The following is a 21566-nucleotide window of genomic DNA, read 5'->3' as shown; positions in this document are numbered from 1 at the left end:
CAAGTTTGTTTGTTTGTTTTTAACTCCTGTTTTCAGTTCTTTTAGGCAGATACCAGGGAGTGGAACTACTGAGACTTCTTTTTAACTTAAACTTGTAGCTCCCAGGAAAATCCATTTTTTGAAATATTTTCAGAAAAGTTTTCTGTCCCTTCTTAAGGATGATGAATGGCAGTGGTATTATTCCTTTCACTTTGTGATCTTGGTGGAATCAATCTTAAACTTTTGCTTAGAACCTGCCTCCTTCTCAGCAAGAAGTGATCTCAGAGGAGTCTGGTTTTTCTGAAGTGGCCACGGAGGCAAATTGGCTTAGACTCCTTGACCTAGAGACATATGGCCAAATCTCTTGACTAAAACAGAATCCATATCGTCAGTCCTGATTTCCTGTCTAGATTATTCAAGGAAGGCCCGAGGAGACCAGTGTTGATAATGAGAGCTTCTGACCTCAGCACCTGTTTCAGGATACAGGACAATTATCAGTCCATGGCCATTTGGAGGACAACACAACAGAACATTAGTCATGGTATGGTTTTCTAGAACAGCCAAATTTTAGAAATGCCTTAGCTCTTTTGGTTTTATATGTAAGTTCGGGGAGTGATAAATGCTGCTGAAATTTTTCTATTAGTACTGGTATGGCCTAGCAGAAAGAAGTGCCTCTTTGGACCTGAAAGAACCAAGTTTGAATCATGCTACTTCCCAGCTATTTGACCTTGAGCAAGTTATTCAAACTCTCTGAACCTAACATCTCTCATCTGTAAAAGAAAAGTAGTAATATCATTTGTATATGGATGTCTTCCTTTTCACTTGGATCACAGCCTTGTCTAACTCAATGAAACAATGAACCATGCCGGGTAGGGCCACCCAAGATGGATGGGTCATGGTGGAGAGTTCTGACAAAACGGGGTCCACTGGAGAAGAGAATGGCAAACCACTTCAGTATTCTTGCCTTGAGAACACCATGAACAGTATGAAAAGGCAAAAAGATATAACACTGAAAGATGAACTCCCCAGGTCGGTAGGTGCCCAATATGCTACTGGAGATCAGTGGAGAAATAACTCCAGAAAGAATGAAGAGATGGAGCCAAAGTGAAAACAACACCCAGTTGTGGATGTGACTGGTGGTGAAAGTAAAGTCTGATGCTGTAAAGAGTATTGCGTAGGAACCTGGAATGTTAAGTCCATGAATAAACGTAAATTGGAAGTGGTCAAACAGGAGATGGCAAGGGTGAACATCGACATTTTAGGAATCAGTGAACTAAGATGGACTGGAATGGGTGAATTTAACTCAGAACCATTACATCTACTACTGTGGGCAAGAATCCCTGAGAAGAAATGGAGTAGCCCTCATAGTCAACAAAAAAGTCCGAAATGCAGCACTTGGATGCAATCTCAAAAATGACAGGTTGATTTCTGTTCGTTTCCAAGGCAAACCATGCAATATCACAGTAATCCAAGTCTATGCGCCAACCACTAATGCCAGAGAAGCTGAAGTTGAACTGTTCTATGAAGGTGGACATCAAAAAAAGATGTCCTTTTCATCATAGGGAACTGGAAGGCAAAAGTAGGAAGTCAAGAGATACCAGGAGTAACAGGCAAGTTTGGCCTTGGAGTACAAAGTGAAGCAGGGCAAAGGCTAACAGAGTTTTGTCAAGAGAACACACTGGTCATAGCAAACACCCTCTTCCAATAACACGAGATGACTCTACACATGGACATCACCAGATTGTCAACACCTAAATCAATTGATTATATTCTTTGCAGCCAAAGATGGAGAAGCTCTATACACTCAGCAAAAACAAGACCGGGAGTTGACTGTGGCTCAGATCATGAACTCCTTATTGCCAAATTCAGACTTAAATTGAAGAAAGTAGGGAAAACCCCTAGGCCATTCAAGTATGACCTAAATCAAATCCCTTACAATTATACAGTGGAAGTGAGAAACAGATTCAAGGGATTAGATCTGATAGACAGAGTGCCTGAAGAACTGTGGACAGAGATTCTTAACACTGAACAGGAGACGGTGATCAAAACCATTCCCAAGAAGAAATGCAAAAAGGCAAAATGGCTGTCTGAGGAGGCCTTACAAATAGCTGAGAAAAGAAGAGAAGCAAAAGGCAAAGGAGAAAAGGAAATATATACCCATTTGAATGTGGAGTTCCAAAGAGTAGTAAGGAGACATAAGAAAGCCTTCCTCGGTGATCAATGCAAAGAAATAGAGGAAAACAATAGAATGGGAAAGACTAGAGATCTCTTCAAGAAAAATAGAGATACCAAGGGAACATTTCATGCAAAGATGGGCTTGATAAAAGACAGAAAATGTATGGACCTAACAGAAGCAGAAGATATTAAGAAGAGGTGGCAAGAATACACAGAAGAGCTATACAAAAAAGATCTTCATGACAGATAACCACGATGGTGTGATCATTCACCTAGAGCCAGACATCCTGGAGTGTGAAGTCAAGTGGGTCTTAGGAAGCATCACTACAATAAAGCTAGTGGAGGTGATGGAATTCCAGCTGAGCTATTTCAAATCCTAAAAGATGATGCTGTTAAAGTGATGCACTCAATATGCCAGCAAATTTGGAAAACTCAGCAGTGGCCACAGGACTGGGAAAGGTCAGTTTTCATTCCAATCCCAAAGAAAGGCAATGCCAAGGAATGTTCAAACTACCACACAATTGCATTCATCTCACTTGCTAGCAAAGTAATGCTCAAAATTCTCCAAGCGTGGCTTCAATAGTATCTGAACCGAGAACTTCCAGATGTTCAAGCTGGATTTAGAGAAGGCAGAGGAACCAGAGATCAAACTGCCAACATCTGTTGGATCATAGAAAAAGCAATACAGTTCCAGAAAAACATCTACTCCTGCTTCATTGACTGTCCTAAAGCCTTTGACTGTGTGGATCACAACAAACTGTGAAAAATTCTGAAAGAGATGGGAATACCAGACCACCTGACCTGTCTCCTGAGAAATCTGTATGCAGGTCAAGAAGCAACAGTTAGAATCAGTCATGGAACAACAGACTGGTTCCAAATTGGGAAAGGAGTACATCAAGGCTGTATATTATCCCCTTGCTTATTTAACTTCTATGCAGAGTACATCATGAGAAATGCCAGACTGGATGAAGCTCAAGCTGGAATCAAGATTGTTGGGAGAAATATCAATAACCTCAGATATATAGATGACACCACCTTTATGGTAGAAAGTAAAGAGGAATTAAAGAGCCTCTTGATTAAAGTCAAAAAGTAGCCTGAAAAAACTGGCTTAAAACTCAACATTCAAAAACTAAGATCATGGCATCCAGTCCTATCACTTCATGGCAACTAGATGGGGAAACAATGGAAACAGTGAGAGACTTTATTTTTTGGGGCTCCAAAGCAACTTCACTTTTACTTTTCACTTTCGTGCATTGGAGAAGAAAATGGAAAGCCAGTTCAGTGTTCTTGCCTGGAGAATCCCAGGGACGGGGGAGCTTGGTGGGCTGCCGTCTGGGGTCGCACAGAGTCGGACACAACTGAAGCGCCTTAGCAGCAAAATCACTGCAGATGGTGACTGTAGCCTTGAAATTAAAGGATATTTGCTTCTTGGAAGAAAAGCTATGACCAACCTAGACAGCATATTAAAAAGCAGAGACATTACTTTGCCAACAAAGGTCCGTCTAGTCAAAGCTATGGTTTTTCCAGTAGTCATCTATGAATGTGAGAATTGGACCATAAAGAAAGCTGAGTGTCGAAGAATTGATGCTTTTGAACTATGGTGTTGGAGAAGACTCGAGAGTCCCTTGGACTGCAAGGAGATCCAACCAGTCCATCCTAAAGGAGATTAGTCCTAAATATTCATTGGAAGAACGGATGCTAAAGCTGAAACTCCAATACTTTGGCCACCTGATGCGAAGAACTGACTCATGGGAAAAGACCCTGATGCTGGGAAAGATTGAAGGCAGGAGGAGAAGGGGATGACAGAGGATGAGATAGTTGGATGGCATCACCCACTCAGTGAACATGAGTTTGAGCAAGCTCTGGGAGTTGGTGATGGACAGGATATGGATAGGGCATGGGGCATGGACATGGCATGCTGCAGTCCATGGGGTCGCAGAGAGTCAGACAGAACTGAGTGACTGAACTGAACTGGACTGTCTTAGTTTTTGCTGAGGTCCCAAAGGGCTGAGAAAAAAAAAATGAGGCAAGTTATCTCTCTCATTCAAAAATTAAGGGCTAGAACACATTTTCAAGGCTTATAAAAAGGCATCCTGGAACCAATTTTTTGACCCCTACACCCACCAACCCCAAAGGCATACAGAGGCTGAAGTTGTAAAGAGGGAAGTTGAAATTAGATTTCACTAGATAGAGTTGTCAGTGGATGGGAGTTATACTCTTCCCCTGAGAGTCATCTAGGAAACGTTTCCTTCTTGCTACAAGTTCAGTGAGAAGGTTCCAAGGAAACTCTGTTAAACTGGGAATGAGGCAAGAACGTGTACTCTCACCACTCCTAGCCAACAGTTTACTGGGGGTCCTGCTGCTGCTTCTGCTAAGTCGCTTCAGACGTGTCCAACTCTGTGCGACCCTATAGACGGCAGCCCACCAGGCCCCCCCGTCCCTGGGATTCTCCAGGCAAGAACACTGGAGTGGGTTACCATTTCCTTCTCCAATGCATGAAAGTGAAAAGTGAAAGTGAAGTCGCTCAGTCATGTCCGACTCTTTGCAACCCCATGGACTGCAGCCTACCAGGGTCCTCCGACCATGGGATCCTCTATGCAAGAGTACTGGAGTGGGTTGCCATTGCCTTCTCCCACTGGGGGTCCTAAATAGTGCAATAAAGCAAGAAAAAGAAATAAAAGTCATATGGATTATAAAAGAAGTAAAACTGTCTCTAAAACTGTACCAAACTGTGTACATAGAAAATCTCAAAGGTTCTGCAGAATAAGCTGCTATAACTAAGTGAGTCTAGTTAAGATTGAAAGATAAAAAGTCAAGAACCAGAAATCAATTTTATTTTAAATGTTAGCAATTAATAATTGGAAATTTAAGGATTTTATAAAAGTACTGTTTACAACCACATCCATAAGTTCAAAATATTTAGGTATAAACCTAATAAAATCTGTTCAAAGTCTGCATGCTAAAATGTATAAAACATTCATGAACATAAAAAGAAGACTTAAATAAATGGATGGTTCATGGATTAAAAGACTCAGTCCTGTTAAGATGGCAGTTCTTCTCAAATTGATCTGTTGATTTAATATAATCTCAGCCAAAAACCAGGAGGATTTTTTTTGTTCAAATTGATAAGTTGATTCTAAAGTTTATGGAAAGGCAACAGATCTAGAATAGTCCAAGGAGTTTTGAAAAAAAAAAAAAAAAAAAAGAACAAAACTGGAGGACAGTCTCTGATTTCAAAACTCACTATGAAGCTGGTGGAAACGAAATCACATAGTAATATCAGAAGGACATCCACAGATCAGTGACACCAAGCAGAGAATCCAGAAAGAAACCCATACACATATGCCAAATGATTTTCATCAAAGGGATAGACGAACCAATGGAGAATATAGTTGTACAACAAATGCTGCTGAAAAATTAGCCATCATATGCAAAAGTGAACCTAGATCTATACCTTGCACCATATATAAAAATTAACTCCACGTGGGGAGTAGATTTAAATATGAAGCCCTAAAAAACTTTTAGAGGAAAATGTAAAAAAAAAATCATTATGTTCTTGTGTTAGGCAAAGTCTGTAGTTACAAAACTAAAAGCATGATCCCTGAAGGAAAATTTTGATGTATTAGATTTCATCAAAATTGAAAACTTCTGCTCTTTGGAAGACATTGCCAAGAGAACGAAATACTAAGGATATAACATATAACATGATGACTATGTTTAACACTGCTGATTGATATATATGAAAATTGTAGAGAGTAAATCCCTAGTTCTCATCACAAGGATAAAACGTTTTTTCTTTTTATTTTCTTCTTCTCCTTCTTCATTTTGCTTTCTTTTTTTATTGTATCCATATGAGATGCTGGCTGCTAACTAAACTGATAGAGATAATCATTTTACAATCTATGTTAAGTCAAACCATTATGCTGTATAACTTAAACAGTGATGTCAATTATATCTCAATAAAACTGGAAAAGAAAGCATTACAACACACAAAGCAATGGAAAAAACAAAAACACAAAATTGTCGTTGATTCCCAAACCCTTAACTGATTGGCAAACTGGAAGATTTAAGCGGTCATCTCATAGTATCTAAAGAAATGAGCTGATGGAGGAAAGTATTTTCCAAGTCTTTTATTTATTCTTTGTTAGAGGAGATGTAACTCTTACTAAAAATAAATCATTTAAAGTATCTTAAACTGTCATTCATTCTCTAATGAAAAGACAAGCCACGGAGTTGAAGAAGATATTTGCAAAATGTATATCTGATCTAGAATATATAAAGAACTCTCAAAATCCCTTAATGAGAAAACAACCCGTTTTAAAAATAGGCAAAGGTTTGAATTGACACTTCATCAGAGATGATATATGGATGGCAAATAAGCATTTGAAAAGATGCTCAGCATCATTAGTTATTTAGAAAATGTAAACTGAAACTATTGGATACTGCTGCCCATTTATTCCGAGAAGGCAATGGCACCCCGCTCCAGTACTCTTGCCTGGAAAATCCCATGGACGGAGGAGCCTGGTGGGCTGCCGTCTATGGGGTCGCACAGAGTCAGACACGACTGAAGTGACTTAGCATAGCCCATTTATTAGATCAGCTAATTTTTTAAAACTGACACCACCATGTGCTGGCAAACATCTGGGTACAGGATCTTTCACACAGCGCTAGTAGGAATACAAAATGGTACAGCTGCTATGGAAAAGAGTTTCTTATAATATGACCCACAATCCCACAATCCTACTCTTAGGTATTTACCCAAGTGAAATGAAAACTTCTGTTCACACAAAAACCTACATATGAATCTTTACACTGGCTTTACTCATAATTGCCAAGATCTGGAAACAACTCAAAAGACTTTCAATTAGTGAACAGGTAAACAAGCTGTGGTATATCCATAGAACAGAATCCCACTCAGCAATAAGAAGGAACAAATTATTAATCCTCAGAACAACATGGATGGATCTCAAAAACATTATGTTAAGTGAAAGAAGCCAAACCCAAAGGCTATGTGTTGAATGAATCCATTTACGTGACATTATGGAGAAAACTAAATTTTAGGGACAGATAAAAGGTCCGTCTAGTCAACACTATGGTTTTTCCTGTGGTCATGTATGGATATGAGAGCTGGACTGTGAAGAAAGCTGAGTGCCGAAGAATTGATGATTTAGAACTGTGGTGTTGGAGAAGACTCTTGAGAGTCCCTTGGACTGCAAGGAGATCCAACCAGTCCATTCTGAAGGAGATCAGCCCTGGGTGTTCTTTGGAAGGAAGGATGCTAAAGCTGAAACTCCAGTACTTTGGCCACCTCATGCGAAGAGTTGACTCATTGGAAAAGACCCTGATGCTGGGAGGGATTGGGGGCAGGAGGAGAAGGGGACGACAGAGGATGAGATGGCTGGATGGCATCACTGACTCAATGGACGTGAGTCTGAGTGTCCGGGAGTTGGTGATGGACAGGGAGGCCTGGCGTGCTGTGGTTTATGGGGTCGCAAAGAGTTAGACACAACTGAGCGACTGTACTGAACTGAACTGAACAGATCAGGGGTTGCCAGGAGCTGGGGGTTGATGGAAGGAGCTGATTACAAACACAGAGTAGAGAGTTTGGGGGTGATGAAATGTTCCACATCTTGATTGTGGTGGTAGCTATATTACTGTATTCATTTGTCAAAACTCGAAGAACTCAACACTCAAAAGGTGAATGTTGCTACATGTGTATTTCAACTTTTAGAAAATGTTGTTGAATTTTTTTAATGCATGCACCGGGGGGTTGAGGATGAAAAGCCAGAGGTTGGAATTTCTTGGGGGACTGTTGCAGCGTGATGCGTCTCATTCTCTTCTTGGGGAGAAAGGGCATGCCTCCCCCTCATCTCAAGGCCAGTAGGAGGAGCTGCAAATAGATAACCCACTAAGAGTTCACTCTGGGACCTCTGCGGTTGGAAGGACACAGAGGCAGGAACCTTAACTCAGGCTTGAAAGCAAAGTCACGGGTCTGGCTGAAGCTGCCTGGGCAGCAGAGTGATCACTATGGCAGAGGAATCACCGCACTATGACAAAAGCTGAAAGCATGCAGTGCCGGATGCCTCTAGGAAGGGTGGGGTTGTTTTAAAAGGACACTGTGCACCGAACTTCCGACCTGGAACAAGGAGACCTGAGCAGGAGCAGGTGGAGGGAAAACTGTCAGGTGCCCAGCTGAGGGGGAGGGGGCAGTTAGTCTAAGACAGATACTACCTGGACAAAGGATTCCATTGTGGGGAATCCAGGACTGGCGGGGTACCTGGAGGACCCCATGGCAGCCCCTGAGAGACGTGCCAGCTCTAGTCATCCGCCTGAGTGGTACCACTGTCAGATCAGACCTTTCATCCTTTCTCCATGATCCAGGAGGAGCCAAAGGAAATTTGGTGATGGGGGCAGAGGTCATAGGAAGGACTTGGAAGGGAGAGGCAGCCAGCAAAGTTGCTATGCATTTCTGGACTCTCCAGACCAGAGAATCATTTTCTAGAACTCGGAAAGAGGGAGATGAAATATAATGAAAGTCATTATTTTCTCTTTTAGATAAACATGAATTATTCACCAAAGACCTAAATTCTATTTTATTACAGCTTCCCATTTATCAAAGAGAAAAAACCTTTTTCTTTTTCCTTTTTCGTCTCCATCTCTGGAGGGCAAGTACGACCTCAGCTTGCTCAGCGCTACAACACTGAGTGGGATGGTCACCTTTAATCGTGGAGGAGGTGAAGTGATCGTGGGCCAGAGTGCTAAGCAGGGTGGTTATTTACACAAACTTCTTGCCTCCGTTGTGAATGATAATGCCCGTTTACCTCTCCTGCCTCAAAGTCTGAATTGTTCTTACCAACAGAGTGAAAATTATGACTTTTTTGGATCATCTTAAAGTCAGCTGTTGTACTCTTTTAAAAGGATGTTAGTGGTCTAATCAACTTACTTGCTGATTCTGAAGTCTGACCTTAATGTGAAAGGTCAGATGGTGAAGTTCTTTCTGAACCTGGTGGGAAGGGAGCAAGAGTGAGATGCCATGGGATCAAAGAGGTCAACCCAAGGATGGATTTGAACCCATGGCTTGAGTGAGCTCCAGTGTAAGTCAATTTGGCTTGACAAAATGGAGCCTTGGCTCCATTTTCACCAAGGCTGTGTTTGTCCCTCACGATGTGGGTCTTCTAAAGACGGTGTCACTCTTGGAGGTGACTGGGGTACTGTTAATTGAGTTGAAGAAGGTGACTGCAACCCTCAGGGAGAGAGAGCCCTCAAGCGTCTGAGCTCACCCTGCCGGGAGACTGAATAGTGTTTATCAATTCAGGCAGTGATGTCAGATTTAATTTTGCTGCCAAGGGCTTTGAAAACCTGTGATAAATTGTATCCCAGAACCTAAATCACTCTTGTTGCGACTTTCATCCCAGAGATCTGGTCCTTTGTGATCATCTTTCATGATACTGAATACAGCTGCACCCCACTCCGCATCCCCCAGTGAAGGATGACTGGCTTGGTCTATGTTGACATGAAGGTAATCTATGATTCTCTTAGTGTTAATTTATTTCCCCTGAGATTTAGCTTCAGATCTTGGATGGGGAAGGGAAGGAAGTACGAAACATCTCACCTCCGTGTATTCTGTGTCTGAGTGCATATCCTAAATGTCCATATTAATTTTAGTCCTCATTACTCAGCTGGTACAATAACTATTGAGTCATGTTTTTGTATCCCTGAATTAGCAAAGACTCCTTTTTTTCAAATATGTATTTATTTGGCTGAGTTGGGTCTGAGTTGCATCATGAGGGATCTTTTCGTTGTGGTGCTTGGTCTCAGTGCTTATAGCTGGCGTGCAAGCTCTCTAGCTACTGTGCACAGGCTCGAGTCCGTGGGCTCAAAATTGTGGTGCATGGGCTTAGTTGCTCCGTGGCACGTGGGATCTTAGTTTCCTGACCAGGGATCAAACCCGCATTTTCTGCATGACAAGACAGATTCTAAACCACTGGACCACCAAGGAAGTCCTCTAGGAGTCCTTTTTCCAAGTGTTAGAAAACCCAACGTGAGGTTCATATTACTGAAAAGACCAGACATTGAGGAAAGCCTCAGGCATGGCTAGATCCAAGGGTTTAAATCAAGGCTTCAAGACTCAGTCTTTAATTTCTCGTTCTTTTGTCTCATGCCTAAACCAATCACTGCATCCAGCAGTTTCGAATATAAGGAATGAGCCAGTCGGAGTCATTTCCTCAGTTTTTGAACCCAGGACTAGGTAACTCAGCTCCAACCAAACCACAAGACCAAATGTGGAAGGGGTAGGGCTCCCAAGAGGAAACTGAGGATGTTGTCGTTCAGGGAAAGAGATTGAATGCTTGGCACAAAAACTACAGTTGTTAAGAGCAAATCTTGGCTTTGGCTTTTCTGAGCTCTGCAAGTTTGGGCAAGTTATTAAATGTTGCTGGACCCAGTTTCCTCACTTTTTAAATTGGGAAAGTACTAGTTCATACCTCAGGGATGTCAAACAATTAAATGAAGTAATGTATGTAAACTGCTTAGTGCAAAAAGTAGACAGTTAAATGTCGTTTGTTACAATAATGATAATAATCACATCAATGTTTATTATTAAATCTCCCTACTGCTACTGCTAAGTCACTTCAGTCGTGTCCGACTCTGTGTGACCCCATAGACACCAGCCCACCAGGCTCTCCTGCCCCTGGGATTCTCCAGGCAAGAACACTGGAATGGGTTGCCATTTCCTTCTCCAATGCATGAAAGTGAAAAGTGAAAGTGAAGTCGCTTAGTCGTGTCCGACTCTTAGCGACCCCATGGACTGAGGCCCACCAGGCTCCTCCATCCATGGGATTTTCCAGGCAAGAGTGCTGGAGTGGGGTGCCACTGCCTTCTCCATTAAATCTCCCTAATAGATAATAAATTAATATCTATATTTTAGGTATCTAGTATTAGTAAAATAGTAAATATACAACAAATTCCTGTGGAATAAGTGAATAAATGAAAATATACATCAGTTAGGTTAATTTTATTTTAGGTTTATTAATTTACTGACTGAAATTAATTTTATTTTATTCTTTTGAAATGTGTCATACATATAGATGAGTGAATAAAACATGAAAGTACATGCTAAAGAATAATAATGTGGTAAGATGCACATGACTAGCAACCAGGTCAAGAAAGAAAATTGGTGCCCTTCCCCAATTGTGATTCCATCTCCACAGTGCTGCTAAGTCACTTCAGTCATGTCCGACTCTGTGTGACCCCATAGACAGCAGCCCACCAGGCTCCCCCGTCCCTGGGATTCTCCAGGCAAGAACACTGGAGTGGGTTGCCATTTCCTTCTCCAATGCATGAAAGTGAAAAGTAAAAGTGAAGTCGCTCAGTTGTGCTTGACTCTTCGAGACCCCATGGACTGCAGCCTACCAGGCTCCTCCGTCCATGGGATTTTCCAGTCAAGAGTACTGGAGTGGGGTGCCATGGCCTTCTCCGATCTCCACAATAGAGGTGGCCATTATCCCAGTGTTTTGTGACAATCATCTACTTGTTTCATTTTATAGTGTTATCAGTTATGTATCCATTCCAAAATAATATAGTATATACAATACAAATAATTATATATACCAACTATAATTATATATACAAATAATAATATATACAATACAAATAATTGTATATGTTTTAAACTTTATCAACATTAAATCATACTGTATGTATCAATTTCTCTTGGCATCTTTTCTTCAACACTGTATTTTGATATTCTTCTATGTCAACAAGAGTAACTGTAGTTTAGTCCTTTTCAACACTATATAGTATTGTATGCAGTATTCCAATACTATGTAGTAATTCATAGTAGTCCATAGTTAGATAGATAGATAGTAAAGTCTGTAAAGTTCAAATATTTTATTTATGTGGGGGACTATTTGTTTTCTTATGAATTTATAACATTATTTATATAACCTGGGTATTTGTCCTCTATCAGTTGTATGTGTTAAAAGTATTTATTCTCCTAATTCTGGCCTGTCTTTGTCTTTTGATTTACAGAAGTTCTTATAATAAAGACTAATGTATCCGTCTTTTTCCTTATGTTTTGTGTTTTGTCGTGGAAGTTCTTATAATAAAGACTAATGTATCCGTCTTTTTCCTTATGTTTTGTGTTTTGTCGTGGGTCCTACTTAAGAAATACTTCCTGTCTCTCCAGATATTTACACCTTTTCCTATTATCTTTGAATAACTTTATAATTTTCCCTTTCCTACTTAGTTGTTAATTCATCTGGAATTGATTTTTGTATGTGTTGTGAGATAGGGGGCGAAAGTTTTATGAATTAGAGATAACCAATCATGCCAGCATCACTTACTGAAAACTTCAGTGTTTTCTTGTTGCTCTACGGTGGCATTTCTGTTATACATCATGCTCACAATTGTGTAGGTCTTTTTGAAAAGGGGTTTCTCCGTATTTTTTTTTTTCTGATCTTTTTTTGAGCTCTGTGTTAATACTGTGATCTTCTAACTCAAATAGCTTTAGTCTTGATATCTGATATCTGGTAGGGAAAGTCACTCAAATTTATTTTCTTTTTAAAGTATCTAGCTTATTCTATATCATTTACATGTTCATATAAACTTACTTTGCTTTTTATTTTTAAAAGTTTGTTTTATTGAGGATTCCCCTGGTGGTCCAGTAGTTAAGAATTAGAATTCTAGGAATTCCAGTTCAGGAAGTATGGGTGCAAGCCCTGGTTGGGGAACTAAAATGTGTGCTCTGCACAGAGCAGCCAAAAAATTAAAAGTGTGTTTTATTGAATTTTACATACTTAGAGATGTACACACATCATAAGTGCAAAGTTCAATGAATGATCACAGAGTGAACAAATCTATGAAACTACCAACCTGGTCAAGAGATAATAGTGCGAAACACATGAAACTGGTATTGCTGTAAGTAAAAAAAAAAAGTTTAATGTATGCCACAAAGCATTAGATTGATCTCTCACCACAAACAACTACAAAAACAGAGAAAATACATTAACCATTTTCAGACATTGGACCACAAGTAGCATAGAATTATGATCTCTGAGAGAGATCAAAGAAATGAAGCAAGCACTTTGGTTGTCCCAGCTTACTGACTGAAGACAGTTTTCAGCTGAAACTCAAGTCTGAGAAGCCCAAAGAGCCCAGCGTTTTCACTGAATTGAGGTGACAGATATTGAAGTTCAGGGAAGCCAAGGTACCTAGAATTTACAAAGCAGAGTACTAGGAGGGGGCAGAGAGAGAAAGAGAAATCTACAGGAATTTATAAAGCATTCTTCACAATTATTTGGGTGAAAACTGATCATTGCATGATTGTGTGTGTAGGGTGGCATTCCACAAGGCTGGAAAAAGAACCTCTGGAAAGCAATAGGCCAAACAGTTCCAGGAGTTCATACAGGGCTGAGAATAGTTTGTACTCCTGCCAGCCAGGGTGCTGATGCCTGTAATACACTGTGAAAGTTAATTTCATGTGTCAAATTGGATGGTATTTTTGGATGACGTGAGCATTTAAGTCGGTAAACTCTAAGTAAAGCAGATTGCCCTCGATAATGTCAGTGGGCTTCATCCAATCCATTAAAAGCCTGAATAGACTAAAAAAGCTGGCACACTGAACGAAAGCAAAACCTCCAGTAGACTGCCTTTGAACATTATTTGCACTATCAGCTCTCCTGGGCATCAGGATGCTGGCCTTCAGACTGGAACTGAACCATTCTCTCCTGAGTTTCCAGCCTGCCAACTCATACTGCATATTTTGGACTTATTTTCTGGAACTATGCATGCCAAAAGTCAATGGAATCGCATTGCTAAACTACTGATAGATTTTGGAAAAAAAAAAAAAAAAACCCTGCCAACCTAAAATTCTATTGCCAGGAGAAGTATCTTTCTAAAGAATAAAGACTTAAGTAAATGAAGAATAAATAGAAGCTTTATCAAAGATACCAAAGCTAAAATAAATCATTGCAAGTACATCTTTGCTACAAGAATTATATTAAAAGTTCTCTGGGGAAAAAATAGTAGTTAAATATTACAGTCTATACAAAGAAATGCAAAGAGTGCCAGATGCGGTAAGTATATAGGAAAGTTTAACATAATTCCCCTCATTTTAAAATCTCTTTAAAAGGTAACTGTTTAAAGCAAAAAAGAACGTATGTGGGATTTATATGTAGAAGTAAACGATATGGCAAAAATAGCATAGGATGGGAAGAGGGATAAGGAAATATATTAAGGCTTTTACATTAAATGTGAATAGAATTAATCTTATTTGAAGTCAGAGTTCAGTTCAGTTCAATCACTCACTCATGTCCGACTCTTTGCGACCCCATGAATCACGCACGCCAGGCCTCCCTGTCCATCACCAACTCCCGGAGTTCACTCAAACTCATGTCCATCGAGTCAGTGATGCCATCCAGTCATCTCATCCTCTTTCGTCCCCTTCTCCTCCTGCCCCCAATCCCTCCCAGCATCAGGGTCTTTTCCAATGAGTCAACTCTTTGCATGAGGTGGCCAAAGTACTGGAGTTTCAGCTTTAGCATCATTCCTTCCAGTGAACACCCAGGACGGATCTCCTTCAGAATGGACTGGTTGGATCTCCTTGCAGTCCAAGGGACTCTCAAGAGTCTTCTCCAACACCACAGTTCAAAAGCATTAATTCTTTGGTGCTCAGGTTTCTTCACAGTCCAACTCTCACATCCATACATGACCACTGGAAAAACCATAGCCTTGACTAGACGGACCTTTGTTGGCAAAGTAATGTCTCTGCTTTTCAATATGCTATCTAGGCTGGTCATAAGTTTCCCTCCAAGGAGTAAGCGTCTTTTAATTTCATGGCTGCAATCACCATCTGCAGTGATTTTGGAGCCCAGAAAAATAAAGTCTGACACTGTTTTCACTGTTTCCCCATCTATTTGCCATGAAGTGATGGGACCAGATGCCATGATCTTCGTTTTCTGAATGTTGAGCTTTAAGCCAACTTTTTCACTCTCCTCTTTCACTTTCATCAAGACACTTTTTAGTTCCTCTTCACTTTTTGCCATAAGGGTGGTGTCATCTGCATATCTGAGGTTATTGATATTTCTCCCGGCAATCTTGATTCTAGCTTGTGCTTCTTCCAGCTCAGCGTTTCTCATGATGTACTCTGCATAGAAGTTAAATAAGCAGGGTGACAATATACAGCCTTGATGTACTCCTTTTCCTATTTGGAACCAGTCTGTTGTTCCATGTCCAGTTCTAACTGTTGCTTCCTGACCTGCATACAGATTTCTCGAGAGGCAGGTCAGGTGGTCTGGTATTCCCATCTCTTTCAGAATTTTCCACAGTTTATTGTGATCCACACAGTCAAAGGCTTTGGCATAGTCAATAAAGCAGAAATAGATGTTTTTCTGGAACTCTCTTGCTTTTTTGATGATCCAGTGGATGTTAGCAATTTGATCTCTGGTTCATCTGCCTTTCCTAAAACCAGCTGAACATTTGGAAGTTCATGGTTCACGTATTGCTGAAGCCTGGCTTGGAGAATTTTGAGCATTACTTTACTAGTGTGTGAGATGAGTGCAATTGTGTGGTAGTTTGAGCATTCTTTGGCATTGCCTTTCTTTGGGATTGGAATAAAAACTGACCTTTTCCAGTCCTGTGGCCACTGCTGAGTTTTCCAAATTTGCTGGCATATTGAGTGCAGCACTTTCACAGCATATTTCAGGATTTGAAATAGCTCAACTGGAATTCCACCACCTCCACTAACTTTGTTTGTAGTGATGCTTTCTAAGGCCCACTTTACTTCACATTCCAGGAGTGTGTCTAAATTAGAGTAGTAGAGAAGTCAGAGTAGTCTAAGTTAAATGTGTATATTAAAAATTCCAGATCAATAACTAAACACATAGATAGATAAATAAATAAAGAGACATCCCACTAAAATGTCACTGGGATGACAATAGTGTAAATTAAAACTGAATCATTAAAAAATACTTTAGCAATTCAAAAGAAGACAAGAGCAAAAAATCAAAAGAACGACAACAAAGATGTATAAATAGAAGACAAATAGCAAGATGGTAAACTTAAACCCAACTACACTTATAATTACATTAAATGTAAATGGAGAATATTCTAATGAAAGACAAAGATTTTCAGATTGGAATAAATAGAAGACCCAAAATGCTGTCTACAAGAAACTCTCTTATATTTAAAGATGTAAATAGGTTTAGAGTAAGTTGATAAAAGGATAAATACCATGAAGATGTTAATATCTGATCAAGTAAACTTCAGAATATAAAATAACACCAGAACTTAATAGGCACATTTCATAATGATAAAGGACAATAAAATCAAGAGGACATAACCCTAGAAGTTATGTAAATAATAAAACAGCTTCAAAATAAATTAATAAAAAATTGATGGGGACTTCCCTGGTGGTTCAGTGGTTAAGAATCTGCCTGCTAATGCAGGGGACACAAGTTGAAGCCTGGTCAGGGAAGATTCTACATGGCACAGGGCAACTAAGTCTGCGTGCCACAACTATGGTGCTCACACCCTAGAGCCTGGGAGCAGCAACGATCAAGTCTGCGTGCCACCACAGCGGAAGGCCATGTGCCCTAACGCCATGCTCTGCAACAAGAGAAACCCACACACTGCAATTAGAGAGCAGCCCCCACTCACTGTAACTAGAGAAAGCCCATGTGCAGCAATGAAGACCCAGTGCAGCCAAAAATAAATAAATAAATAATAAAAATATATTAAAAAACTGATGAATTTATTTAAAAAACAGATAAATCTACAATTATAGTTGGAGAACTCAACATTTCTTTATCAGTAATTGAAGAAAAACTTGACTTAAAATCAGTAATGAGGTAGAACTCAATCAACTTAATTGACAATATAAAACTACCCCAAAACAGCAGAATATATGTATTTTTTCAAGTATACATGGAACATTCACCAAAAGTAGAACATATTGTGGGCTATAAAGCAAGTCTCAATAAATTTATCATGTGGTGGTTCAGTGGCTAAGTCGTGTCCAACTCCTTGAAACCGCATGGACTGCAGCACGCCTGGCTTCCTCTCCTTCACTGTCTCCCAGAGTTTGCTTAAATTCATGTGCATTGAGTCGGTGATGCCATCCAACCATTTCATCTTCTGTCGCGCTCTTCTCCTCCTACCCTCAATCTTTCCCAGCATCAGGGTCTCTTCCAATGAGTAGGTTTTCTGCATCAGGTGGCTAAAGTATTGTAGTTTCAGCTTCAGCATCAGTCCTTCCAATGAATATTCAGGGTTGATTTCCTTTAGGATTGACTGGTTTGATCTCCTTGCAGTCCAAGGGACTTTAAGAATCTTCTCCAGCACCAGAGTTCAAAAGCATCAATTCTTCAGTCTTCTTTATGGTCCAACTCTCACATCCATACACGACTCTGGAAAAACTATAGCTTTAACTATATAGACCTTTGTTGGCAAAGTCTTTGCTTTATGATACACTGTCTAGGTTGACCAAAAGCTAGGTTGTCATAGCTTTCCTTCCAAGGAGTAACTTTCACTGAAGTCATATACTATATGTTTCATTTTTTTTTGCTATAATAAAATTAAACTAAAAATCAATAACAGATATCTAGAGAATCCCCAAATATTTTGTGATTAAACAATACCTTTCTAAATAACCCATGGGTCAAAAGAGGAAATCTGAATAGAAATTAGAAAATATTTTGAAATAAATTAAATACAACATATGAAATTTTGTGGGAAGCAGCTAAGGGAGTGCTTAGAGGGAGATATATAGTCCTAAATGTTTATATTAGAAAAAAAGAAAGGTCTCAAAGCAACTACCTAAATTTCCACCTTAAAAAACTAGAAAAAAAAAAGGGAAAATTAATTCCAATGTAAATAGGAGGAAGTAAATAATAAAGGTAAGACTGGAAGCTGCTAAAACAACATGAAAAACAACAGAAAAGAATCAGTGAAATCAAAAGCTGCTTCTTTGAGAATATCAATAAAATTGGTAAACTAGACAGACTAATTAAGAAAAAAGAGAAAGAAGACATAAATTATTATATTGGAAATAAAAGATTATCAGGAGTATATTTTATAGACATTAAAGTATAATAACGGAATATTATGCCAATTTAAAGTATTTAAATGAAACGGACAAATTCCTTAAAAGATGAGAAGAAAGCATAATCAGGAAAAAATAGATAACCTGGATAGCTCTAAGTCAATTAAAGAAACATTCACTTAAAATCTATCAGGCCTGGATAACTTCACTAATGAATTCTAACAAATTATGGAGGAAATAATACAGATTATATACAATCTCTTTCAGAAAATAGAAGATCAGAGCATCCCTTTCAAATCATTTTATGATATAATTACCATACTATCAAAACCAGATGAAAACATTACAAAAGAATAAAACTACAGACCAGTATTCCTCATGAACATAGAAACAAAAAAATTTAAGAAAGATTTAGCAAACTGAATGCAGAAATATGTGAAAAGGATAATGCATCAGATGAAGTGGGATTTATCCTGAGAATGTAAGATTAGTCTAATTTTCACAACTCAATATAAGTCATTTTAACACACTAAAGAAGAGACACAACAGGCTCTGTGGCTTGGTTGGCTAAAGCGCCTGTCTCATAAACAGGAAATCCTGGGTTCGAATCCTGCTGGGTTTTTCTCTCTCAAAACCGAGTCCTTTGTTTTTAGGGCTTCTCGGTGCTAGCGGTACCAAATGCAGGTGGCATAAGCGGTGCTGATTCAATCCCTGAGTCAGGAAGATCCCTTAGAGGAGGAAATGGCAACCCACTCCAGTATACCTGTTTGGAAAATCACCAAGGGAGCCTCGTGGGCAATAGTCCATGGGGTCGCAGAGTGGGACATGATTGAAGCCACTTAGCATGCAAAAAAGAAAAGTCATATGATCATCTAAATATAAAAAACACTTCACAAAACCCAACATTCATTCATGATAAAAAAAATTCTCAGCAAACTTAGAATAAAAAAGAATTCCCTTGACCTGATGAAAGGAGTCTTCAAAATAAACTACAGCTAACATTACACTTGATGGTGAGATAGATGTTGAATGCCTTCCTCCTAAGATTGGAAACGAGGCAAGTATATCTGCTCTTACCAATTCTTTTTAACATTTTAATGGGGGCAAGAGAATAGGAAAGAGAAAAAGTCATGCAGATTGTAAAAGAAGAAATGAAACTTTCTTTTTTCACTGTTAACATGATTATCTATGTAGAAAATCTTAAGCAGTTTATGAAAAAGCCACCAGAACTAATATATGAGTTCAGTTAAGGTCATATAATACAAATAAAAAATACAAAAATTAATTGTATTTCTATATTTTTAGCAACAAAAAATTGAAAAAAAATTTCAAATTCTGGCAGGATTTTGATTGGGACTAAATTGATTCTACAGATCACTTTAAAGAGAATTGGCATCTTTACGAACGTGTCTTCCAAAATGTGAAACAACCCTCTACATATGTAGATCTTCTTTAATATTCATCAATAATGTTTTATAGCTTTTGTGTAGAATTCTTGCATGTCAAATGAAGATTCATTTCTAGATTTTTATGTTTTCTAATGCTATTTTAAATATTATCTTTAAAATTTTCATTTTAATTTGTTTATAGCTAGATTATAGAAATTCAATTGACTTTTGCAATATTTACCTTGTATCTATTTGTTGTTCAGTTGCTCAGTCATGTCCAACTCTTTGTGACCCCAGGGACTCCAGCATACCAGGCTTCCCTGTCCTTTTCTATCTCCTGGAGTTTACTCAAACTCATGTCCATTGAGTGGGTGATGCCATCCAACCATCTCAACCTCTGGTCCCCTTTTCTTCCTGCCTTCAATCTTTCCCAGCATCAGGGTCTTTTCCAATGAGTCAGCTCTTCAAATTAGGTGGCCAAAGTATTGGAATTCCAGCTTCAGCATCAGTCCTCCCAAAGAATATTCAGGATTGATTTCCTTTAGGATGTACTGGTTGGATCTCCTTGCTGTCCAAGGGACTCTCAAGAGTCTTCTCCAGCACCACAGTTCAAAAGCATCAATTCTTTAGCATTCAGCCTTCTTTATGATCCAACTCTCACATCTGCACATGTGTACTGGAAAAACCGCAAATTTAATTTGATAATTTTATTCTTCCAAAAAATAGAAAAATCTTACAACTTTCATTTATATCTTCCTGACTCAGATGATATTAGTGCTGTGCATTTTAATCTATCAACTTTTCTTTTGAAACCCTATACATTTATTGTTGCTTTATACACTCAATATTGCTTTATACACTCAATGGCTAGACGGCATCACAGATGCAATGGACATGAACTTGGGCAAACTCCAGGAGATGGTGAGGGACAAGGAGGGCTGGCATGCTGCAGTCCAGGGGGTTGCAAAGAGTTGGACATGACTGGATGACTGAACAACAATAAGAGCAACACTCGATATTTCACCTATTTTCCACTTTTTGTGTGCTTGATTGCCTCTTGCTCCTCCTCACACTTTCCATTGGGGTTAATTTTTCTTCTGCCTGAATGAAGTTTTGTTGGTACCAAATTGTTTCAGTTTTTGTTTGTCTGAAAATGGCTTTTTCCCTTTAATTACTGATCTAGAATTGAAAATAATTGTTTTCCTTTCAGCACATTGAAGATAGCATCTGTTGTCTTTTGATTGCTATTGCTATTAATGAGTTGTAAGTTATCTGCCACCCCTTTAAAACTAATCTGTCTTTTCTCTCTCATTGCTCTAGAGATAGTCTTTTTGTCTTCCGGATTCTGCAGTTTCACTGTGGTGGATTCATACATACGACCTGCTTGGGATTCCTCAGATTTCTAGACTCTGTGGATTGATGTATTTCATCAGTCCTGAAAAATTTCAGCCCTAATGTCTTCAGATATCGCCTCTGCCCAACCTTCTTTCTCTTTTCCTTTTGGGACTTTAATTAGATGTTTAAAATTCTTGATTTATCCTCCATGTCTTTTTTCCTCTTTAGTAGTTTTGTCTTTCTATGCTGTATTATGGGAATGTTTATTTTCAAGTCATCTATATTGTGTACTCATTCTTGTCACATGTGATTATTCTAGTAAATCTGTCCGCAGCATTCTCTTTTCCAAAGAAGTTCTTTTGGTTCTTTCTCAAAATTGCTTGATCATTTTTTCATAGTTTCTTTTTCTTGTATATATTTTCACGTGTATATTTTGTTTTCATTAAGATTCCCTTGTGGCTCAGATGGTAAAGAGTGCCTGCAATGCGGGAGACCGGGGTTTGATCCCTGGGTCAGGAAGATTCCCCTGGAGAAGGAAAGGGCAACCCATCCCATTATTCTTGCCTGGAAAAGCCTATGGCTGGAGGAGCCTGGCGGGCTGCAGTCCATATTACAGCATGTATTTTCATGTGTGTATTTTGTTTTTATTA

The sequence above is a fragment of the Bubalus bubalis genome, chromosome 3 (assembly GCF_019923935.1).
Source record: "Bubalus bubalis isolate 160015118507 breed Murrah chromosome 3, NDDB_SH_1, whole genome shotgun sequence".
NCBI lineage: Eukaryota > Metazoa > Chordata > Mammalia > Artiodactyla > Bovidae > Bubalus > Bubalus bubalis.
The sequence above is the reverse complement of the archived record's forward strand: the minus strand, read 5'-3'. Positions refer to the sequence as shown.